Source organism: Palaemon carinicauda, chromosome 32, assembly GCF_036898095.1.
Source record: "Palaemon carinicauda isolate YSFRI2023 chromosome 32, ASM3689809v2, whole genome shotgun sequence".
Lineage (NCBI taxonomy): Eukaryota > Metazoa > Arthropoda > Malacostraca > Decapoda > Palaemonidae > Palaemon > Palaemon carinicauda.
The window spans coordinates 82574293-82594908 of record NC_090756.1 but is presented as its reverse complement, the minus strand read 5'-3'; the positions used below and the strand labels follow the sequence as shown (position 1 = coordinate 82594908).

The following is a 20616-nucleotide window of genomic DNA, read 5'->3' as shown; positions in this document are numbered from 1 at the left end:
TCCCAACTACCCTACGGGCGGAAAGAGTTGAGGTGACCGGAAGGATATATATATATATATATATATATATATATATATATATATATACATATATATATATATATATATATATATATATATATATATATATATATATATATATATATATACATATATATATATATAACTAAGACGCTTGCTCTTTATTACATAGGGGAGATTCTTATCAAAGTCATATGCAAGAAATATAATTTGTAATCCAACGTATCAAACATCACCAATAAAAAATCGCATAGAAATATATATATATATATATATATATATATATATATATATATATATATATATATATACATATATATATAATTTATATATATATATATATATATATATATATATATATATATATATATATATATATATCTTAAGAATGACATAAACGAAATATATTCATTCCCATTTGCATAATCCATCGTTTCTCGTCAGTGACCAACAGCAAGAAAACTTCCCTGATGATCCATAATTTTTTCCCTCCATCTTGCTCAACTTGTTCCCAACCATCAGGCTGACCACCACCTGAATATTCAGCATCCTTGTTATTACCAAAATGTCGCACGCTGGAATATTCGGCCGGTAATATCTGGCCAGGAATATTCCAACAGTTCTTGTTTTCACAATCAAGACTCCGACCGTTCCTCTTTGGTCTCGCTGTTTTATACGAAAGTGTAGACAAGAAATCAGCGGAATTTGGGTCGTTGGGAAGTTTCTCTTTCCTTGCTTTTTTTTCTTTCAATTATTATTGTTTTGGTATGTAGTTCCAAATGGATTTCCTGAGTGCTAGTGTGATTTGAAAGAGGGTTGGTATATACCTGCACCTGTAGAAAAAAAAACTTTACACACACACACACACGCATATATATATATATATATATATATATATATATATATATATATATACATATATATATATATATATACATATATATATATATATATATATATATATATATATATATATATATATATATATATATATATACATCATGAGCTGTTGCTAGTCCACTGCAGAATAAAGGCCTCAGACATGTCCTTCCAATTGTGTCTGTGTATGGTCTTTCTCTGCCAGACCACACCTGCATACTTTCTTAATTCATCAATTCATCGTCATCTCTTCCTTCCCCTGTTTCTATTGCAATTTCTAGGCACCCACTCTATTATTCCTAATGTCCATCTATTGTCTGTCATTCTCATTATATGTCCTGCCCTATGGGCGACAAGCAAAAATATCTTATTGGAATTTTGAAGAACTCTCGTGGAAATGTTTTCATTATTTGAAAACTGAAACCTATTCTTATTATCAATCTTTATAACAAAAAGAAACCGAGCATCTTTTATAAGCCAATTTTATAACTATTTAATGAACCGATAAAACCTTGAAATATCGAAACACATTTTTGGGATATGAAAAATTTTTTTCAATCATTCCAGTTTTCTATACCTTTAGATTGACCAAAATTGAAAACCTGGAATAATAGAGAAAAGAAAAACTATTACATTTTTCCATTCACCACCAGACTAACCGAAATCGTTACTTTCAATATAAAGAATTTAACAACTCACACCCCATTAAACTCCAAACCAACCGCGCCTTCGATAAGAACAAAATACAATCTTAACAGCCAGTAAAAAAAAGTCCTCACTTATCGGCTGATGCCACTTGAAATCATGTTTATTGATTCCAGCAAAGTGTTGCTGGAAGTTTCCAGCAGAGACTGATAAAGTTCTTCAGGCAATTTCTGGAAACTGATTGTGGTTATCAGGGAAATGTAAAATCCTTCTTGTACAGTGCTGAGAAGTTAGGGAGACCCTGGATGGGTAAGGGACAAGGGAAGGAAGTAAGGGTATGGGTAGGAAGATACGGGGAGGGGGGTGGTATATGGAAAATAAACAAGAGACAGAAGGTGAGGGGAAGGAGGAAAAGAGGGATAAAGCTCATTGGAGGAGAATAAATCTCTCAGATCTCACTGCATCGATTCCACCAGTCTCAACACCCCTCACAATATCCATCCCCTCCCTATCCCCCTCTTCCAATCCCACCATGTTCTCTCTCTCTCTCTCTCTCTCTCTCTCTCTCTCTCTCTCTCTCTCTCTCTCTCTCTCTCTCTCTCAAATTGTTACCCTAGGCTCCTTGCACTTCTGCCATAATTTTTCTATTTTCTTACTCCCACATTTTATGTTTTCTTCATTCTTTGCCTTCCTGTTATTATACCCTTCCTTTGGTCTTATCTGTCAGACATATAACACTTTATAAAAATTCCTTTTTCATCTCAGATATGCCTCTTTCCTTTCCATCACCTTTGCTCTCTCTCTCTCTCTCTCTCTCTCTCTCTCTCTCTCTCTCTCTCTCTCTCTCTCTCTCTCTCTCTCTCTCTCTCTCTCTCTCTCTCCCCAATGAATTCCCCGGTCTTTTGATCATATTCATTTAGATAAATTCATTCTCAGCTAAATCATTTTGCCTAGCAAGGATTCGAACCTACTTCTTTGCGTGTGCGTGTGAATGTGCGTGAATGATTTGGGGGCATATTCTTTATCTTCTGTTATCACCATATGGTTTGCATGTGTCGTGCAGCATCCAAAATCCAAATCTTTTCGACTGCTTAGCTCTTATTAAGGTAAGAATCAAAGCACTGAAGGAAAATGTGCACAATGCAACTATCATATTTCAACCAATATGTGGTGCCAACACCTGTTTCATCTCCTATTTTATGGCTTTCATCGGGGTTATATTTGTTGAACGATGAAACTACAATTTATTATAAATATCGTTATCTAAAACACTAAAATATCCATAAATATAAGCATTCTTTTATTGATTTTATGAAGCATATATTCCTCCAGAAATAAAAAATAGCAAATAGATGTTGTATGTCTTATTCTTTACAACAAATCATGCTACAGTCAAACAAGAAAAACAACTGATAAAATCGAAAAAAAAAATTATACTGAAAATATAAGAATACATAAAATTAATACAATACAATAAAATGGAAAAGATGAGACATTGAATATAAATTATGTAAATAAATCGAATGAGAGAAGCATGTAGGTTCAATATCCCGTAAATAAAGAATAGAATGGAACATTATTAATACCAATTCAAATTAATGAGGAAAGTTTGTGACCTGGATTCTGTATCTCCTCTCCCTTGGTAAAGAAACATAAAATCTCTACAAATGTGTGTGATTCTGTACCCAAAAATAGAGACTACATCTAATTAACAGTGATGTCCCGAATCTCATCAATTAGCATAAAATCCTCCCAGTGGTACTTTGAACTTTCCTCACAATTTGATTAATTCATTGTTGAATTGTACTCAAAGGAAATGATTATTTTTTTGTGATAATGTCATCACTTCGTACATACTAACATAGGTCAGTCTTGTGGTACAAATGAGGTAGTAGAGTCTATTTTTTTCATACTCTAATATTATCATTTTATGTATATAATTTTACCAGTAAATGTTTTGTCCTGTACATCTACGAAATTGATATGTGCACTGTAAAACAACTTTATGGCATATATATATATATATATATATATATATATATATATATATATGTATGTATGTATATATATATATATATATATATATATATATATATATATATACATGTATATATATATACATATATATATATGTATATATATATATATATATATATATATATATATATATATATATATATATATATATATATACTCCCAGAGAATGTTTTGTCTCCTATGTTTTTTATCCTCCTCATGGATTTTATAATGCATAAACCAGAGATGATGGAGAAGGATTGGACTAGATTGGTGATAGGAATTTAGCAGACCTAGAGTATGCTGACGATGCTGCCCTTGTTAGCAGAACACCACAAGATTTGCAATGCTTGCTAACCAGAATGTAAAAAATAAAAAATAAAATGAAAAAAAAAGAATATCACACGAGTTTTGGCTGAAGATAATTTGAAGAAAGACAGAGATGATGAAAACGGAGTATGTAATGGAAGATGAAATATCATTGGGAAGAGAAAGGATAAATGATGTAGAATCATTTGAGTAATTAGGAACTATGATCTCAAATACTGGATCTTTAGAATTAGAGTTTAGTGAAAGATTGTGAAAATGATATCGGGCAATGGCTTGGTTAAGTAAAATTTGGAAATCAAATCGCCTGTAATTACATATTAAAATCAGACTATATCAATTTAGTGAGATCGGTGTTACACTATGGACATGAGTCATGGTATGACAATGAAACAATCGCCAATATATTTAATAGATTTGAGAACAATGCTTCCAGAAGGATATTGGTAGTTAAATGGTACGACAGGATTAGAAATAAAACTATAGGAGAGATTACTTTAGTGCTATATATTGATGATATCCTGATGAGGGGTAGATGGAGATTGTTTGGTCATGCTCTTCGTACTCGCGAAGAGTTACTATAGTCCATTTCTTTTAGCGATGCATATTTGCACCGACTCGCGGCGGTGCCCTTTTAGCTCGGAAAAGTTTCCTGATCGATGATTGGTTAGAAAACTATAGTTCACCAAACGTTCAGTTGGGGTCTACAAGGCACTAGAAGAGTTAGAAAACCCAATGGCTGAGAACTATGAAACGTGAAGTAGGAGATGATAAATGGAGTAGTATTTAATTAAAAGCACAAAATAGAGACGACTGGCGAAATCTAATCCAGGCTCTTGTGTCAATAGGCGTAGGAGACGATGATGATGATGATGATGATGATGATATATATATATATATATATATATATATATATATATATATATATATATATATATATACATATATATATATATATATATATATATATATATATGTATATATATATATATATATATATATATATATATATATATTTATATATACATATACATATGTATGTGTGTAGGTGTGTGTATATATAAATATATACTGTATATGTATGTATAAATTTATAGATATACATACTTTTCTCGTCTTTTTCCCTTTTCTACCAAGTAATCATTGACTAAAGTTCTTAGCTGCACGTAATATCCCCTAACTATTGAACGAGCATAACGATGGCATTTGTCTTTTCTATTTGCTCACTCACCCAAGGACCGGTCAGGCCAAGCATTAATTAATATTGTTAGACAAACTTCCAGCAATGAAGCAAACGTGTTGTATATATTAGTCTACTATGTCAAAGTGATAAACAACTTGCACGAGTATCTAAAGCGTAAAGTTGTAATAGTTAAGCCATCTGCTTCATTGAAGATAGTATTACTCTACATCTCTGTAGCCCTCTTTCGATCTGAATGGTGTGAACAAATGTAAACAAATTTAAAAGGAAGTAAGTTGCTAAATGAAACAAGTATCATGTTGGTTAAATTACCATTATAATTATTTTTATAGCTATTATAATTTTAACATGACATGTTGCAATCTAAGATAAACAAGCGAAATATCTCAAGCCACTTTAAGCGGGTTCCTAAGATATCTTCATCAGAGGTAAAACACTTGATAACAAAAGATGTTATTCACAAGATGATTTTCCAATGAGTCATTATTCATCGTTTCATTATTTCTGGCTCTACATCTGTAGGATGTATGAAGGAGCAAAATCTCAGGTCCTGTTTATTAGTGAAAATGGTGGAAGGATAGAAGAAATAATTAACCCAATGTTAAGCTTAACGTTGTTTGATATTGAATAATCTTTTAGCCTTAAACTAAAACTCAACATTCTTTATGTCTATTTGGAAACGACCCTGCCTGGCGTTCTGCTGGACGGGAGATTGAGTCCCAGTTAAAAACTAGATAGTTTCTTGTATTGTCTTAACCTCTCTATCCTTGTAAGGTAATGATGCTGGGGTTTGGGGGAGCCTATAGATCTATCTGTATGCATAGTGAGTGGTGTGTGAAAGAGAGAAGGGTTGAGGAAGGCCAGGTGTCACTGTCCCGTCTCCATATCAATCGACCTACTCGAGCCGACTTCTTCCCCCACTGACCAGGCCTGTACGTGAGACGGCCTTGTCACTGCCCTATAGAATTCTGGGACTAACCCCCCCCCCCCCCTTTCTACTCGAAGTAGACATGATTGTTAGGCGTTGGGCACAACTCCCCGTACGAATTTTTTAGCCGTATGTGTCTGGGAATTTTTCAGTCGTAGCCATGAACTCCTGCGATGTAATTGGTAGTTAGTGTGTCGAGTGTTCAGTACGGGTGAAGTAGGTGTGACGCACGGGTGCCGCACGGTTCGCAATTGTCGTGATATGAAGGATTCATCTCACTCTCTCTGGCATAACAGCCATGATGAATGACCTTACGACTGAATGATGATCTACTTGCTGCAGCAGAATACACACCCTAAAAAAAATGTAAATATCGTGCATTAGTACTAACGTCGTCCGGTCATTATACTACACACCTACTTTTGCCGCAATTGCATCCTACAGTGCATGAACGGACCATGTACTTCCTTTAATTCCGTACGATAAACGTGCGTGCCTCGTACTTGTGACGCAATTTACACGTAAGTCAATGCACGGCTTACTTGCGTCAGACGTGCATCCTGTCTGCGACTAAAAATTTTCTTGACTGCCGCAGAACATTTTAGTGCAGCGAGTGAAGATTCTGCGTCTGGTATACAGCGGGCTACGAGGTCAGAGACTGTTGCGTGCCCCTTGCGTCACACCCACGATTTCACAAAAATTTTGCCCGTATACCTTCCGTAGCTGGTGGTACGGCCAGTTGTGCCCAACGCCTTAGAGAGGTTGCGGGTTGAGGGAGGAACGTCAAGAAACTGTCCATTTACTGGGCGTGAGAAGGAATGTCATCTATTGTCTCCAATAATAGCAAAAAGAAACCCTGCCTGGATACTCGTTCTTCTTTTGACCTCATCCGGCTAAAAAAGATGCTGCTGTAAAATGGTTGGGAATGAGCCTTGAAATAAAACCTGAACGAATGTTGCGTGTTTCGTGTATGGGTAGAAAGATTATCGAGGCTCAGCTGTTTCCATAGTTTTCCCTCCTGTTTTCCAAAGACAACGGCGCACAAACCCCTTCAATACAAAGGGTATGTATAGCACAGCGGGTGTTAAGGCGATTTGCCAATCCCTCCGTTGCTCTCTGGGGACCTAAACCACAGATTCGTCTCCACCTCCTTGACCTTCTTTCTGGAGATTTACCTCTTTCTGACCATTCAAGCTACAAGGGACCTCATTACTGGCTACTTCGTTACCATGTGTCCACTGAGTGCGCTCATATACACTTACATTTTTGTTTGTTCAAAAACACTTAAGAGTAACGTAGTTCTAGGATTGGTATAGTCAAATTTTTAATTATCAAGAAGATAGATTCATGTACTGCATGGCTACAAATGTTGATATATTCATTTGTCTAATACTCACCTGCACAATCAACATTTGCCGATAGATCTTGTTACAGCAAGTTGCTTAAAATTTTATTTACTCTAACCCATTACGTAAGTATGATATACACACTAAGTCCCGCATGAAAAACAATTATATCAGTTAATTTCAAAATGTTCATGTTAATCAATGATAAGAATTATCTAAGATTCCGTTAATTTAATGAGCTGGTAGGCCGACGTAGCATAGTAAAATTCTTATAATTGTCTATGCATGCCGTTTGCTAGTTATCCAACTACCATATTTGATTTGGTCGCCATCTGTTCTAACAAGAGAGATCTGCCGGCTCAATTTTTGAGTCCAGAGCGATAGCATAACAATGTAAGGCGACCAAGGGCGCTCGGGACTTGTGTGGTATCCTTCCTGTAAACCTCACCACCAGGAATCACCACTTTTGATCTTGCTGCCAGTGTGAGCAGACGTCCTGTTTACCTCTTCCGGCTTTTACTTATTTTCATTCAGCTAGGAAGCTTGCTTCTTAACAACAACTATTCAGTGCTTTTAACTCGTGAATGAGTATTCAACAACGATTGGACATTGATCGAACTTGAAGTACTTCATCAGACATGGACCAGATTGTCCATCCTTCGACTTTAGACCGACCTTCCCATTGTACTTCATGCCGCAAGGCTAAGCTAAGTCGAAAATTTTCATTTGATAACCACTCATTGTGTGTTAATTGTAGGGGAGTTAATTGTAACCTGACTGATGTTTGTGACGAATGTAACACTTGGTCTCTCGGTGAGAAACAGTTGTATGTTAATCATATGACTACCTTGGCTAAGAAAAGACTTTCTAAGCAAAGACTTAAGGAGGGTTCAATGGATCGACTGGCATCGGGTAATCCTACTAGATCTAACTCGGTTGGCGAGGGGTCAGGTTAGTGTGACCATATGTCAGTAATGTCTGAGGTGATAAACATATCAGGTGAGCAATGTGTCCGGTCCCCTTCCCCGGTTGGACCTAGTGTAACAGGGTCAAAGACCCTTGAAGAGTGTGTTGCCGCAGCAGAAGAACGTTGGGGTCTCAATTGGGGTCTGTTAACTCTAGAATTGATACCTTAGCCTCTGGTCTTCAGAATGTGGCCTCTCAATTAGGCACACTAACTACTCTTTTCAGCTCCCTCGGTCCTGCTTTGGGTCTCCCCATTCCACCCTGTGCTGAAGGAAGGACTCATGCTCAACTGGCCCTAACGGGTTCCGGGTGTGAGCCCGCCCGGATGCAGAGCAGGTCCGGAGTAATGTCGTACTCCCCTATTAGCTCAGAGTTAGATGTTAGGGGTAGTGACGGTGGTAGATGCTTCAACCAGACCGGAAAGGGGCAAGCAGGGTCACAGCTGACTGCACCTTCCAGTCTTCCTTGTGGGGATAATGCCCTTCAGGTAACCTCCATTTGTCCTGTATCGGACGAGGGTTCATCAGGGAGGGTTTTGGAAGAGAGCGGCACTCTCCAGCTACAGGGTGGATATGTAGGGAATGCTATTGCTTCCCATTCCCCTGGGAATCGAGATAATGTGATTGTGAGAGGTTCTAAGGAACACCCTGATGGTCTTGAGAAGGGTAGGGTCGTAGCCCAGGTACATGCTGCACCAGATTGGTCTCCAGTCAGGGCTCCTTCATTGTTTTCTTCGCGAACCCCTCAAGAGGGGGGCTCATCGTCAGAGCCATCGGCCATCATGAGGGCAGCCAGGAGGTTTTCTCCAGAGGTTGGGGATGACACCCAAGGCTTGGAGGAGGGCGACATTCCATCGTCTGCTTTTCGAAGAATGATTGCCTTCACTCAAGAGGTTTTAGTGGAATCAAAATCGAACATCACAGTGCAGGAACCTGGCGAGTTCCCTTTGGTATCCAGATTTTTGGAGGACACTCGTCAGTCAAAGAAACGGAATCCTATTCCACGCTGGTCGACAGGAGAATTTCTCAGACATGGGAGACAAGTGGTCACCAAGAAGTTGGCAGAGTATGCAGAAGGTGACAAGCCTCACTTTCCATCTTCTATCTTGGCTAAAAACAGGAGGGCCTATTTAGCTATTTGAGAGGATCCTCCAGCTCCATCTCCAGTGCCTCTTAACCCCTCATGGGAGGATATGACCAACCTCCTGAAAAACCATAAATCGGTAGTGGGTGTTTCTTTGGAGGATTGGGCCAAGCTCGAGCTGTCGACTAGAACAGCTCAGGAGAATCTGAACATGATGGGACGGCATTGGGGTTCACTGATGGGCCTTCTGTCAGAACCAGGAGCCTTGGAGAAGTACCGACCCCTTTACAATCAGTTGGCCAACTCCATAAACCTCTCCATTAAGTCCTCAATGACTGAGATATGTCTTCAAGAAGCATATCTGACTTCACGGAGGAGGGACTTCTTCTTGTCCCATGCCCCTCCGTCTCTCTCTGACATTCAGAAGAGAGCGTTGAGGGCTTCCCCTCTCTTTGCAGAGCAGTTGTTCAATGAGGACACACTTACGTCATCCCTGGAGAGGGCACATCTCAAAGCTAAGGAGACAAGGGAGGACAAGATTCAATCATTGCTTGTAAGGACAGTAGCACAAGCGCAAAGACCTATCCAGCTTAAACCAGTGCCCAAACAGCCCTTGGTCGTAGGTGAGAAGAGACAGGTCAGCTTCCAGACTTCAACATACAAGAAGCCGAGGACAGGTTATCAAGGCCCAGGAATCTCGTCTTCCCATCCTTCTACAACCCAACAACAACCTCAACCTTCTTTTAGCTCGACATCAGCACATAGAGGACAAAGAAGGCCAAAGACAGTCGGCAAGGGTTTTCGTCCATAGGGACTACAGCCCTCGTGTATAAAGATAGGAGGCTCCTTCAACACCACTGGCAAGCCTGGGAGGACCTGGATCCAGACCCTTGGGTCATTCAAGTTCTGAGGTACGGGTACAGGATTCCCCTCAGCCAGCCTCCTCCATTATCAAACAGTCCAATAGCATTCAACTCGTACCAGGAGTCGTCAGAGAAGGGAAGAGCTCTTCAGGCAGAGTTAGAGGATCTGGCAAGAAAGGGAGCGATAGAATTAGCTTCGCTTCCATTCCTTGGTTTTTACAGCCTTATGTTTATCGTCAAAAAGGCTTCCGGTTCTTGGAGACCCATCATAGACCTCTCTCGTCTGAATCATTTGGTAATGAAAACTCATTTCAAAATGGAGACTCCAAGGTCGGTCCTTTTGGCGGTCAGACGGAACGACTGGTTCTTCTCACTTGACCTGAAAGAAGCGTATCTCCAAGTTCCCATCCACCCTCAGTCCCGACATCTACTGAGGTTTAGCTGGGAACAGGAGGTATGGCAGTTCAAAGCTCTCTGCTTTGGCCTACCGACAGCTCTACAGGTCTTCACTTGTCTTATGGCACCTGTGGGAGCCGCCCTCCACAAGAGAGGCATAAGAATGGTGAGATATTTGGACGATTGGCTATTCCTGTCGAGCTCAGAACAGGAAGCCATCTACACGAGGGATGTAGCCCTGAGATTGTGCAACAAACTGGGCATTCAGATCAACTTAGAGAAGTCGACCCTATTCCCCAGTCAAGTTTCCATCTATCTGGGAATGAAGATCGACTCCTCAATTTTGAAAGCTTTCTCGACACAAGATCGCATCCGGACTCTTCAGGAATGCATCAAATTATTTTTAACGACAAACACACCTTCAGCTAATCTTTGGATGAGACTTATCGGCCTCCTGTCGTCGCTAATTCTGTTAGTTCCCAGAGGAAGGAGGAGAATCAGACCACTGCAATACCAACTCCACAACCTTTGGGATCAAGAGGATCATCATTTTCAGGTTTAATGGACAGAGACGATCAGACAGAGTCTAATCTGGTGGTCCAATCCAGTGAACTTGAACCAAGGTCTTCTTTTGTCAACTCCTCTCCCAGATATCATGTTGTTTTCAGATGCTTCGGATTTCGGATGGGGGCATCAATAGGGGACCAGTTCGTATCGGGGACATGGACAGCACAGGAATTGGAGGAATCTATCAATTGGAGAGAACTCAGAGCAATACAGCTTGCTCTCTGTCACTTCAACCATCTGTGCTCTTCAAGAGTCGTCGCAGTGTTCGCCGACAACTCGACGGCTATTTCTTACATAAGGAAGGAAGGAGGGACGAGGTCCCAGAAGCTGGACAGTCTTGACCAAGATATTCTGGCCTGGGCAGAGGGAAAGAGCGTGACTCTCTTGCCTCAGTTCATCATGGGCAAGGCGAACGTGACAGCAGATGCTCTGAGTCGAAGAGATCAGATCTTAAACTCCGAATGGACCATTCATCAGCAAGTGGTGGACGATTTGGTTCATCTGTGGCCAGCAACAGTGGATATGTTTGCCACCGCAATGAACCACAGACTTCAGGCTTACTTCAGTCCTCACATCGATCCGGGATCAGTGGGAACAGATGCTATGCTTCAGGACTGGAGGCATCTTCAGGGATATGCGTTCCCTCCGTTTCCTCTAATAAGGAACATTTTGCACAAACTGAGGGAGTCCACAGGATGCAGTCTTACTCTGGTCACACCCTTCTGGCCTCAGAAAGACTGGTTTGTGGACCTCTTAGAGCTGTCAGTAGACACCCCAAGGAGGTTGCCTGTCAAACGGGACCTCCTCAAACAGCCTCATCGACACGTGTTTCCTCTCAGACCACAAGCTCTTCAGCTGACTGCATGGAGACTATCCGCAGATTTGCCAGGGCTCGAGGAGTCTCCAGGCAGGTGGCCCAACAAGTTACCTTCGCTCGAAGACCTTCCACTCATATAAATTACCAGTACAAGTGGAAGATATTCAGGAAATGGTGTAAGGACACAAAACACTCAATCTCGAACCCGACAGTTGCCATGATTGCAAATTCCCTGTTATTTCTTCGTAAGGAAAAATGTCTATCCGTTCCAGCCATCAGGGGATATAGAGCTATGTTATCCTCGGTTTTCAGATTTGCCTTCAGGGAGATGCTTGAGGATCCAATCATTACCGATCTCATTAGGTCCTTCGAAATAGAAATTCCTAAAAAGGTGATTTCAGCTCCTCCTTGGGACTTGGACGTGGTCCTTAAGGCTTTAACTACGGAGCCTTATGAGCCACTAGCATCAGCAGATCTTCAAAACTTGTCCATGAAGGCACTTTTCCTTGTAGCCTTGGCAACTGCAAAAAGGGTTGGGGAATTGCAGGCACTTTCAGCGAGGGTGGCTTGGAGGGGAAAAGACTTTGTTTTGCATTATTTGCCAGAATTCAGAGCGAAAACAGAGTTATTCAACAATCCACTTCCTCGGGAATTCGTTCTGATATCCCTCTCAGAGAGAGTGGGTAGAGACGATGAAGAGAGACTTCTGTGCCCAGTAAGAGCTCTTCGTTACTACCTAGACAGGACAAAGATTATCCAGCCACGTCCTAGGGCACTTTTCGTCACTCCTAAGTGCCCAAAAAAAACCTTGTCAAAGAATGCGATGGCCTTCTTTCTTAGACAGGTCATTAAGAGTGCATCGGGGGCATAGCCCACGTCATCAACTCAAGGGAGAGCATCAGGAGCCCACAGTATTTGGGGTATGGCTACTCCACTACTTTTTTGGACCAACACATCAATGTCTTCTATTCTGAAGGCTGCGACGTGGAGGTCTAACTCGGTTTTTTCATCATTTTACTTAAAAGATGTAGAATTAGTATATAATAATGTCCGTTCCTTGGGTCCCATTGTGGCAGCGGGCGGAGTCATTGCTTAACCACTGTCATCACCGTTTCCTCTCCTCTTCGCTGAACTTGGCTGGGGAAATGGAATTATTACGTCATACCTTCACATGCACTGACGGTTAAACCCTCTTAATGGAAGTGACACCTTGAGAGGCAGAATCGTCAAGCTCAGGTCCTCTAGCATCAACTATTGAACCCTTTCAATGGAAGTGACACCTTGAAAGGCCTAGATTGTTGAATGCAGGACGCATGTACCACCAATCGAACCCCTTCAACGGAAGTGACACCTTGGAGGGTCTAGATTGCTGAATACAGGATCTCTCTCACAAGTCATAAGTGTCCAAAACATGACCAGACAGTTTGGAGAGGACCACTATGCCTGTAGCTTCGTCAACAGAGCGACCACAGAGGATGCCTAGACAGTAGCTCCCTATGGACTTGGCCCTGACATGGCGACTGACTGACGAACTGACAATTATGCTGTGACACACCGTCAAGTCAATCAAGGTAAGCTACAATTCAGGCAACCTTCCTAGCATTAAACTGATCATTTCCCCCCATCCAGCTAAATGTGGGGAATCGGCAAATGTTGATTGTGCAGTTGAGTATTAGACAAATGTAATTTTCAATTTAAAATTGATTTTCTAATACTCACCTGCACAATCAACATTAGATGCCCTCCCACCTGCCCCACTATCAATGATCAGGGCAGTTTCAGTTCTCTCCTACACCTGCAGAGATCAAAAGTGGTGATTCCAGGTGGTGAGGTTTACAGGAAGGATACCACACAAGTCCCGAGCGCCCTTGGTCGCCTTACATTGTTATGCTATCGCTCTGGACTCAAAAATTGAGCCGGCAGATCGCTCTTGTTAGAACAGATGGCGACCAAATCAAATATGGTAGTTGGATAACTAGCAAACGACATGTATAGACAATTATAAGAATTTTACTATGCTACGTCAGCCTACCAGCTCATTAAATTAACGGAATCTTAGATAATTCTTATCATTAATTAACATGAACATTTTGAAATTAACTGATATAATTGTTTTTCACTCGGGACTTAGTGTGTATATTATACTTACGTAATGGGTTAGAGTAAATAAAATTTTAAGCAACTTGCTGTAACAAGATCTACCGGCAAATGTTGATTGTGCAGGTGAGTATTAGAAAATTAATTTTAAATTGAAAATTACATTTCAGTTTTGAAATATATCATCCGGGATAAATTTGTTTAGTTGTCCGGAAGTTCCTTCTGCTTTAGAATATTCGTATTCATAACCACCTGGCCTCTCACTCTTTCATTCTCTCCGAGGTGGTCTTGGAAGTATTAATAACAAGGATATTCAAATGACAGGAAATGCCGATATGCCTTGGCAGTTTTGTGGTTGTTTAGTTCTTTTGTTCTCCATGTAAAGGAAGGACATCGTATGGCAACACCATTTTCCTCCGTATCTTTTCTTTGTGCGAATCTGTTCCATTATTAAATTGAATGGTTGTTAATAAGGATAGTTTCCATTGTATATATATATATATATATATATATATATATATATATATATATATATATATATATATTCATATATAAATATATAAATATATATATATATATATATATATATATATATATTATATATATATATATATATATTGTGTGTGTGTGTATTATATATATATATATATATATATATATATATATATATATATATATATATATATGTATATATATATTTATATATACATATATGAATATGAATATATATATATATATATATATATATGTATATATATATATATATATATATATATATATATATATAGTGTGTGTGTGTGTTTATGAGAGAGAGAGAGAGAGAGAGAGAGAGAGAGAGAGAGAGAGAGAGAGAGAGAGAATTGTTTGGCAGATCCAGTACGATGATATTTCGTGCTATACGTTGTTCTTAGTGTGAGTAAACACTTCACCTCATCGCGTGGCTTAATTATGCTTGTTTGGAAAAATGAAAATTATAATTTTTTTCAGTTTTTTACTTTGGTATAGAATAAGCGATTGCGACAAGGGTTACACCTACTGAAAGCATGCTTTCATAGAGTTACACAATGCATCGACTGTATGTTATGCCCTCTAACAATTATAGGTTTATATTTTATCAGTGGTCTTCTTGAGTTAAGTGTCCATGGGTTTAATTTTGGAAAGAATAAGTTATCCCACGATTTATATTTTACATATACAGCTTTTCGCCATTGATTATATGGTAGAAATAATACTAGAGACTGGCTTCTTAAATATAAAGTAACAGTACTCTAGGTATTTTTCTTATATAAGATTGCAAGATAAATTGATGAAATTGATTAGAAAAATAGATCCAAACTAGAAAAAGGATGAAATAGTTTTGTCTGTTTTCCGAAATAGCTATAGCCTTCATCGAAGTGGAGTTAACACGACAAGTAATATTATGAAAGGCCTCACACACACACACACACACACACACACACCGAGGGACGCGTTGGTTTCCCGAACCGTAACATGAATGCGGCAGTTATTTATCATCTCTCGGGTTCGGCCGTAATGTAATTTTGAGCAGTCTTTGGTCATGAGAGAATTCGATATAAAATCTGTTTGTGATCCAATAAATGTAAACAAAGTTTATAAAAATATTATAGGGAGATTTTAAACCTTTTTTAGATTAAATTTTTAATGTTCTGATATTTCTTTACTTGTTTACATGATTTGGGTTTAAATCCAACCCTCCACTGAAGTCGAGTGAACTACTTCTCGGGCGGGTCCATATCAATCATCTAACGAAACATTTTCATTATAACTTATACAATTCTTTGATTGTAGCATCTTCCAAATCACATGATCTTGTGAAAAGTAATGTCTTTAGTTTCTTCTTAAATTCAATTGCTCCCTTTAGGTCCTTCATTTCAGATGGCAGTTTATTATAATGTCTAGGCGCACAGTAGCTAAAAGCCCTTTCACCAAATTAAAATCTCGGGCTTGAACCGAACCCACTTAATTCAGATGTCTCCTTACTGCAGTGCAGGTGCTGCGTGAATGTTTCTGGCTTTACTGTGGGCCTGCATATATTTTATTTATATTCTTGATTGTCTGTTCTCTACGTAATTGTAGCACTCATAACGCCATCTCATTTGCATGGTTCTGAAACACTTCATAATTCGAAGAATGGTTGTGTCCTGCAACTGTTAAGTGTAATTCAAAAAAGACTTGTAAGAATCATAAGCTCCAGTGATTACTTAGCTCAAACATCGCCACTCTTCCGGTCTCTCTCTATATTCAAGTTGTAAGGCACTCACAAGCTCTCCCTAGTGAATATTTAATAAATTTCCAGATTTGAGACGAGAAATAATTCAGGAACAATCATTTCGTAGCGTTCGATGTTTTAAAAACTCTTATAAATATTTTCTTGTTATCTGTGTGCTAAAGCTCTTTTTATATTTAGGCTAATAATCTTATATAGGCTCTATGCATCACACACACACACACACACACACACACACACACACACACACACACATATATATATATATATATATATATATATATATATATATACAAATATATATATATATATATACATACACATGTAGATACAAATATATAAGATTATTATTCTAATTACTAACAGAGCTTTAGTACACAGAAAAAGAGAGATTTTTTAACTGGGTTTCACAAGGCACTAGAAGAGTTAAAAGACCAAGACATACATGGCTGACGACTATGAAGCATGAAGTAGGATATGGTGAATGGAGAAGTATTGATATAAAAGCTCAAGATAGAGACGACTGGCAAAATCTAACCGAGGCCCTTTGCGTCAATCGGTGCATATATATATATATATATATATATATATATATATATATATATATATATATATATATGTGTGTGTGTGTGTGTGTGTGTGTGTGTGTGTGTGTGTATATATATATATGTGTGTGTGTATAGTAAGTATATACTGTACATTGTCTATGTATATAATTTTTTAAATATTTAGTGTTATTTTATGACATTTTAGATGTAATATTGCCCGAAGAGCTCTGCTCCACATGGGCTTAGACTGGGACTGGGTCTTTATTGTAAATCTTGTGTGTAAATATTTTGTCCAATAAACATTATTATTATTATTATTATTATTATTATTATTATTATTATTATTATTATTTTAGTTGTATTGTTGCCTGAAGAGCTCTGCTCCACATCTGTGAAATCATTTTGTCCAATAAACACAATTATTGTATTATTTGCTGACCGGATCAGTCAATATGAGGCTGGTGACTTTACGGAAAGCTCTTCTTATAAAACATTATACCGGCAACCCAGAGAAGTTTGGTTACACGAACGACGTCCTGACATCAGAAAGTGGAAACGTGTGGGGCTATCTAACATCTGTAGAGATGCTATCTACCTGGAAGGCAGTGTTGCAAAAGGGATACGAGACGCTTTACAAGAATTTCCTCCATATGTTGTAGCCAGTGATTTAGCTCATATTCAAAACTGAAATATAAATGCAATAATAATGTTATCTGATAGGCCTTAACTGTCTGAAAATAGTTATCAGTAAACGACCCCAAAATGTTCCACTTGACCTGTACAAACTGATGATTACTATTATATTTTGAGGAATTGTTCAGTGAACAAGTTTCTCCGACAGTCACGGCATACTTATGATGATACATGATTTTATTTTAGGCCAACGCTATGTAATAGATGAAAATGATTCACAGATTGAATAGTAATTACCAGTATTGACAAAGATTTTAAGAAAAGGTGAAAAAAAGTTTTTTTTTTTTTTTTAGCCTAGTCATCTTTACGTGGGTTAATGTTGCCATGCTCATAATACCTCAAGCTATTTTTACTATCACCCCCCCCCCCCCACCCTATCCGTCCATTTACACAGGGTTATCATTCCAATCCTATTTGATATCAATGGGGTGAGACTTGGAATCTTGTTCCTCCAAGGGGTGAGTATCTCCCTTTTGTCCACGTCTCGTGATGGGTGATACGGAAGAATGGGTTGATTGTTGAACGAGAGGACTCCGACCGTAGTTACTATATATGTATTACACATACATACTATGCATGTATGTACACTCTCATAGTCATGGAACACTATACGATCAGAAGGTGAATGCTAATTATCGTGAATAGATATCTATAGAAAGACTAAAATCATTCAACTATAAACTGCTACAAACTGTCAATAAGTTACCTCAGATATAATTTGCATACAAATAAATGACTGCACTGAGTTATATGTACTATTTCTTGCACAGACTTAATATCATAACATGAGCAAGGTAAACAAGTATTCATAAACTCTTAACAACAAAAGGAGAGTGGGCAGAGCGGTAAACTAGAGAAGAGTATCTAAAACAAATCTCAGTTCCAGGTAAATACAAATTACATAGCACAAGTGATTATAAAAACCATATGTTCTACCCAACACCTGGCTGGTATTCTGGCTCTGTCTAAGTCCTCTTAAAACAGTTAGGTAGTTATAGGAATGAAACTCACTGTGTCAGTCATTTATCCGTTAATCCTCTCCTTTGGGGGTTGGGACCGTGTGGGTTCAAGATAAAGCGAAGTCAAAAGACACCTTGAAAGACACACGCATACCAGTCAATATAACATTCTCGATTCCCAGGTTAACCTCCACCGCTGTATTGGAATTTAAGAGTCAGTCCTAATGCGACCTGTGTTTAGGGAAGGTAACCAATATTTTGTTCGTTAACGATGGCCCCTTCCTGTTCTGCCTATGGATGTACGCAAAAATTCAACAAGGTTTCCAATTCATCTATTACATTTCACCGGTGAGTAGTGATTTGCTATTGTGTTGAGAATGTTGGTTTTTATTCATGAAAATCTAAAAGATGATGTTTCTGATTTTATTGTCAACCATCTATTCTGTAAAAATAATGTTTATGAAATTATGATGGAAATAGCTTTATTTCAGATATTGAAACATTTCTTTTTATTTTTCTCTTTCCCTTCAGTTTTCCAAAAGACTAAGCCTTGAGAAATGAATGGGTTCGTGCATTAAGACGTGAAAACTTTATTCCAACAAACTGCTCACGGTTGTGCTCGAAGCATTTTAAGAAAGAGGACTTTTGTCGAACGCCATCGAAAGTTTATTTGCATTGTGAAGTTATACCAAGTGTATTTGAAGCTTTCCCCGAACAATGCCAAGAAGCTGCTGGTTCTACGTTTGAAGAATTCACAACACAGAATTCACTAAATGAAGTTGAGAGACTAAAGTGCAAAATCATAAGTATTGAAAAGAAGTTGAGTGTTTCAAGAAAGAAAGAAAAACTGTTGCAGCAGACCAAACGACGTCTTATAAAGAAAAACATTGATCTAAATAACATTATATGCGAGTTAATTCTGAAATTATATAAAAAGGAGGCAAGTTCGGTTGCTCTAGAGAACTGTGTTACAGATGTTGCCGACCCATTGAAAAACTAACGTGCTGGGATTTATATGTGCACACCTACGAAATATTATAGTCCGTTGTACTTGTTGCCCTGTCTTGTTGAGTGTAAGAAAAGGTCTGATCTAAAGCCAGCTGCTGCCTTCAACTTTGAAAACAATGCATGCTGACTTAGATGGCTGATCACTTATTGGGATGTTAATGAATAAGCATGGTTAACATTCATGAATTGGTGCAAATAGAGAAGTCTTACGTGACCATTGTTGAGCCAGAAAAACTCTCGCCACCTTGTGATCATTGTAAATCTGTTCAGAAAAAAGGGCGGTACTTTGAAATTAATTTCCATTACTTGTAGTCAGTGTATTTTATTTGCATTTGCCTATGTGTTTACAAGAATATATCCTAGAGCAGTACTTGCGCATTGCCCTATTTCCCAAGGAAAGGAGTACCTAAACGCTTCTATTATTGAACTGAAAAGTTCCCCAATAATTGACCAAGATGAAGGACTCGGTTAATTTTTCAAGATACCTGTTTATTTATTGATAGCAAGTAACGATAAAGCAATGCCTAGTTAAAACTATAAACAATATAATGCGAATTGGGATAAATGTAACAGTTCTTCCCGGAAGAAAGTCTCTTCTATGTACAGTATACAATTTGTTATAAAAATGAATGAAAAGCTATTATGTAAACAACAGCCAATTATCTATCGACAATAATTGCATGTTTTTTTTTTATTCTAAACACTGATCACACAATATATTTTGTGAAAAATCACCCTCTTTTTACCTGAACTAAGCAAATCAATGTCATGTACTGTGAGTAAATGAAGTATTTATTTTTCACTATTGAAGTTTTGGGTGAGATTTTGATAGTATAATGTAAACAGGATACCTGACAGAATGTAAATGATTATCAATGTTTACGCTCTGTATTTCAGAAATATGGCTTTCATATTCTTTTGTACTTTACATTATTTATGTTGTCACTAGGAAATAAACACATTATGGCTTTTACGTGGCAGATTGATTTCCTACCAACAGTATTATTT

The 20616-nt window shown here is 38.2% G+C and overlaps 1 long non-coding RNA gene across 1 annotated transcript in view; it reads left to right on the top strand.

The window, feature by feature from the left end:
• Window positions 1–18513: 18513 nt before the first annotated feature.
• The window catches only part of LOC137625798 (uncharacterized), a 2710-nt gene continuing 607 nt past the window's right edge, over window positions 18514–20616 (top strand). The window contains exons 1-2 of the long non-coding RNA XR_011040902.1: window positions 18514–18948; window positions 19132–20616. The exon at window positions 19132–20616 is cut by the window's right edge and continues 607 nt beyond it. This is a non-coding gene — a long non-coding RNA (uncharacterized lncRNA). The remainder of the gene's footprint in view (window positions 18949–19131) is intronic.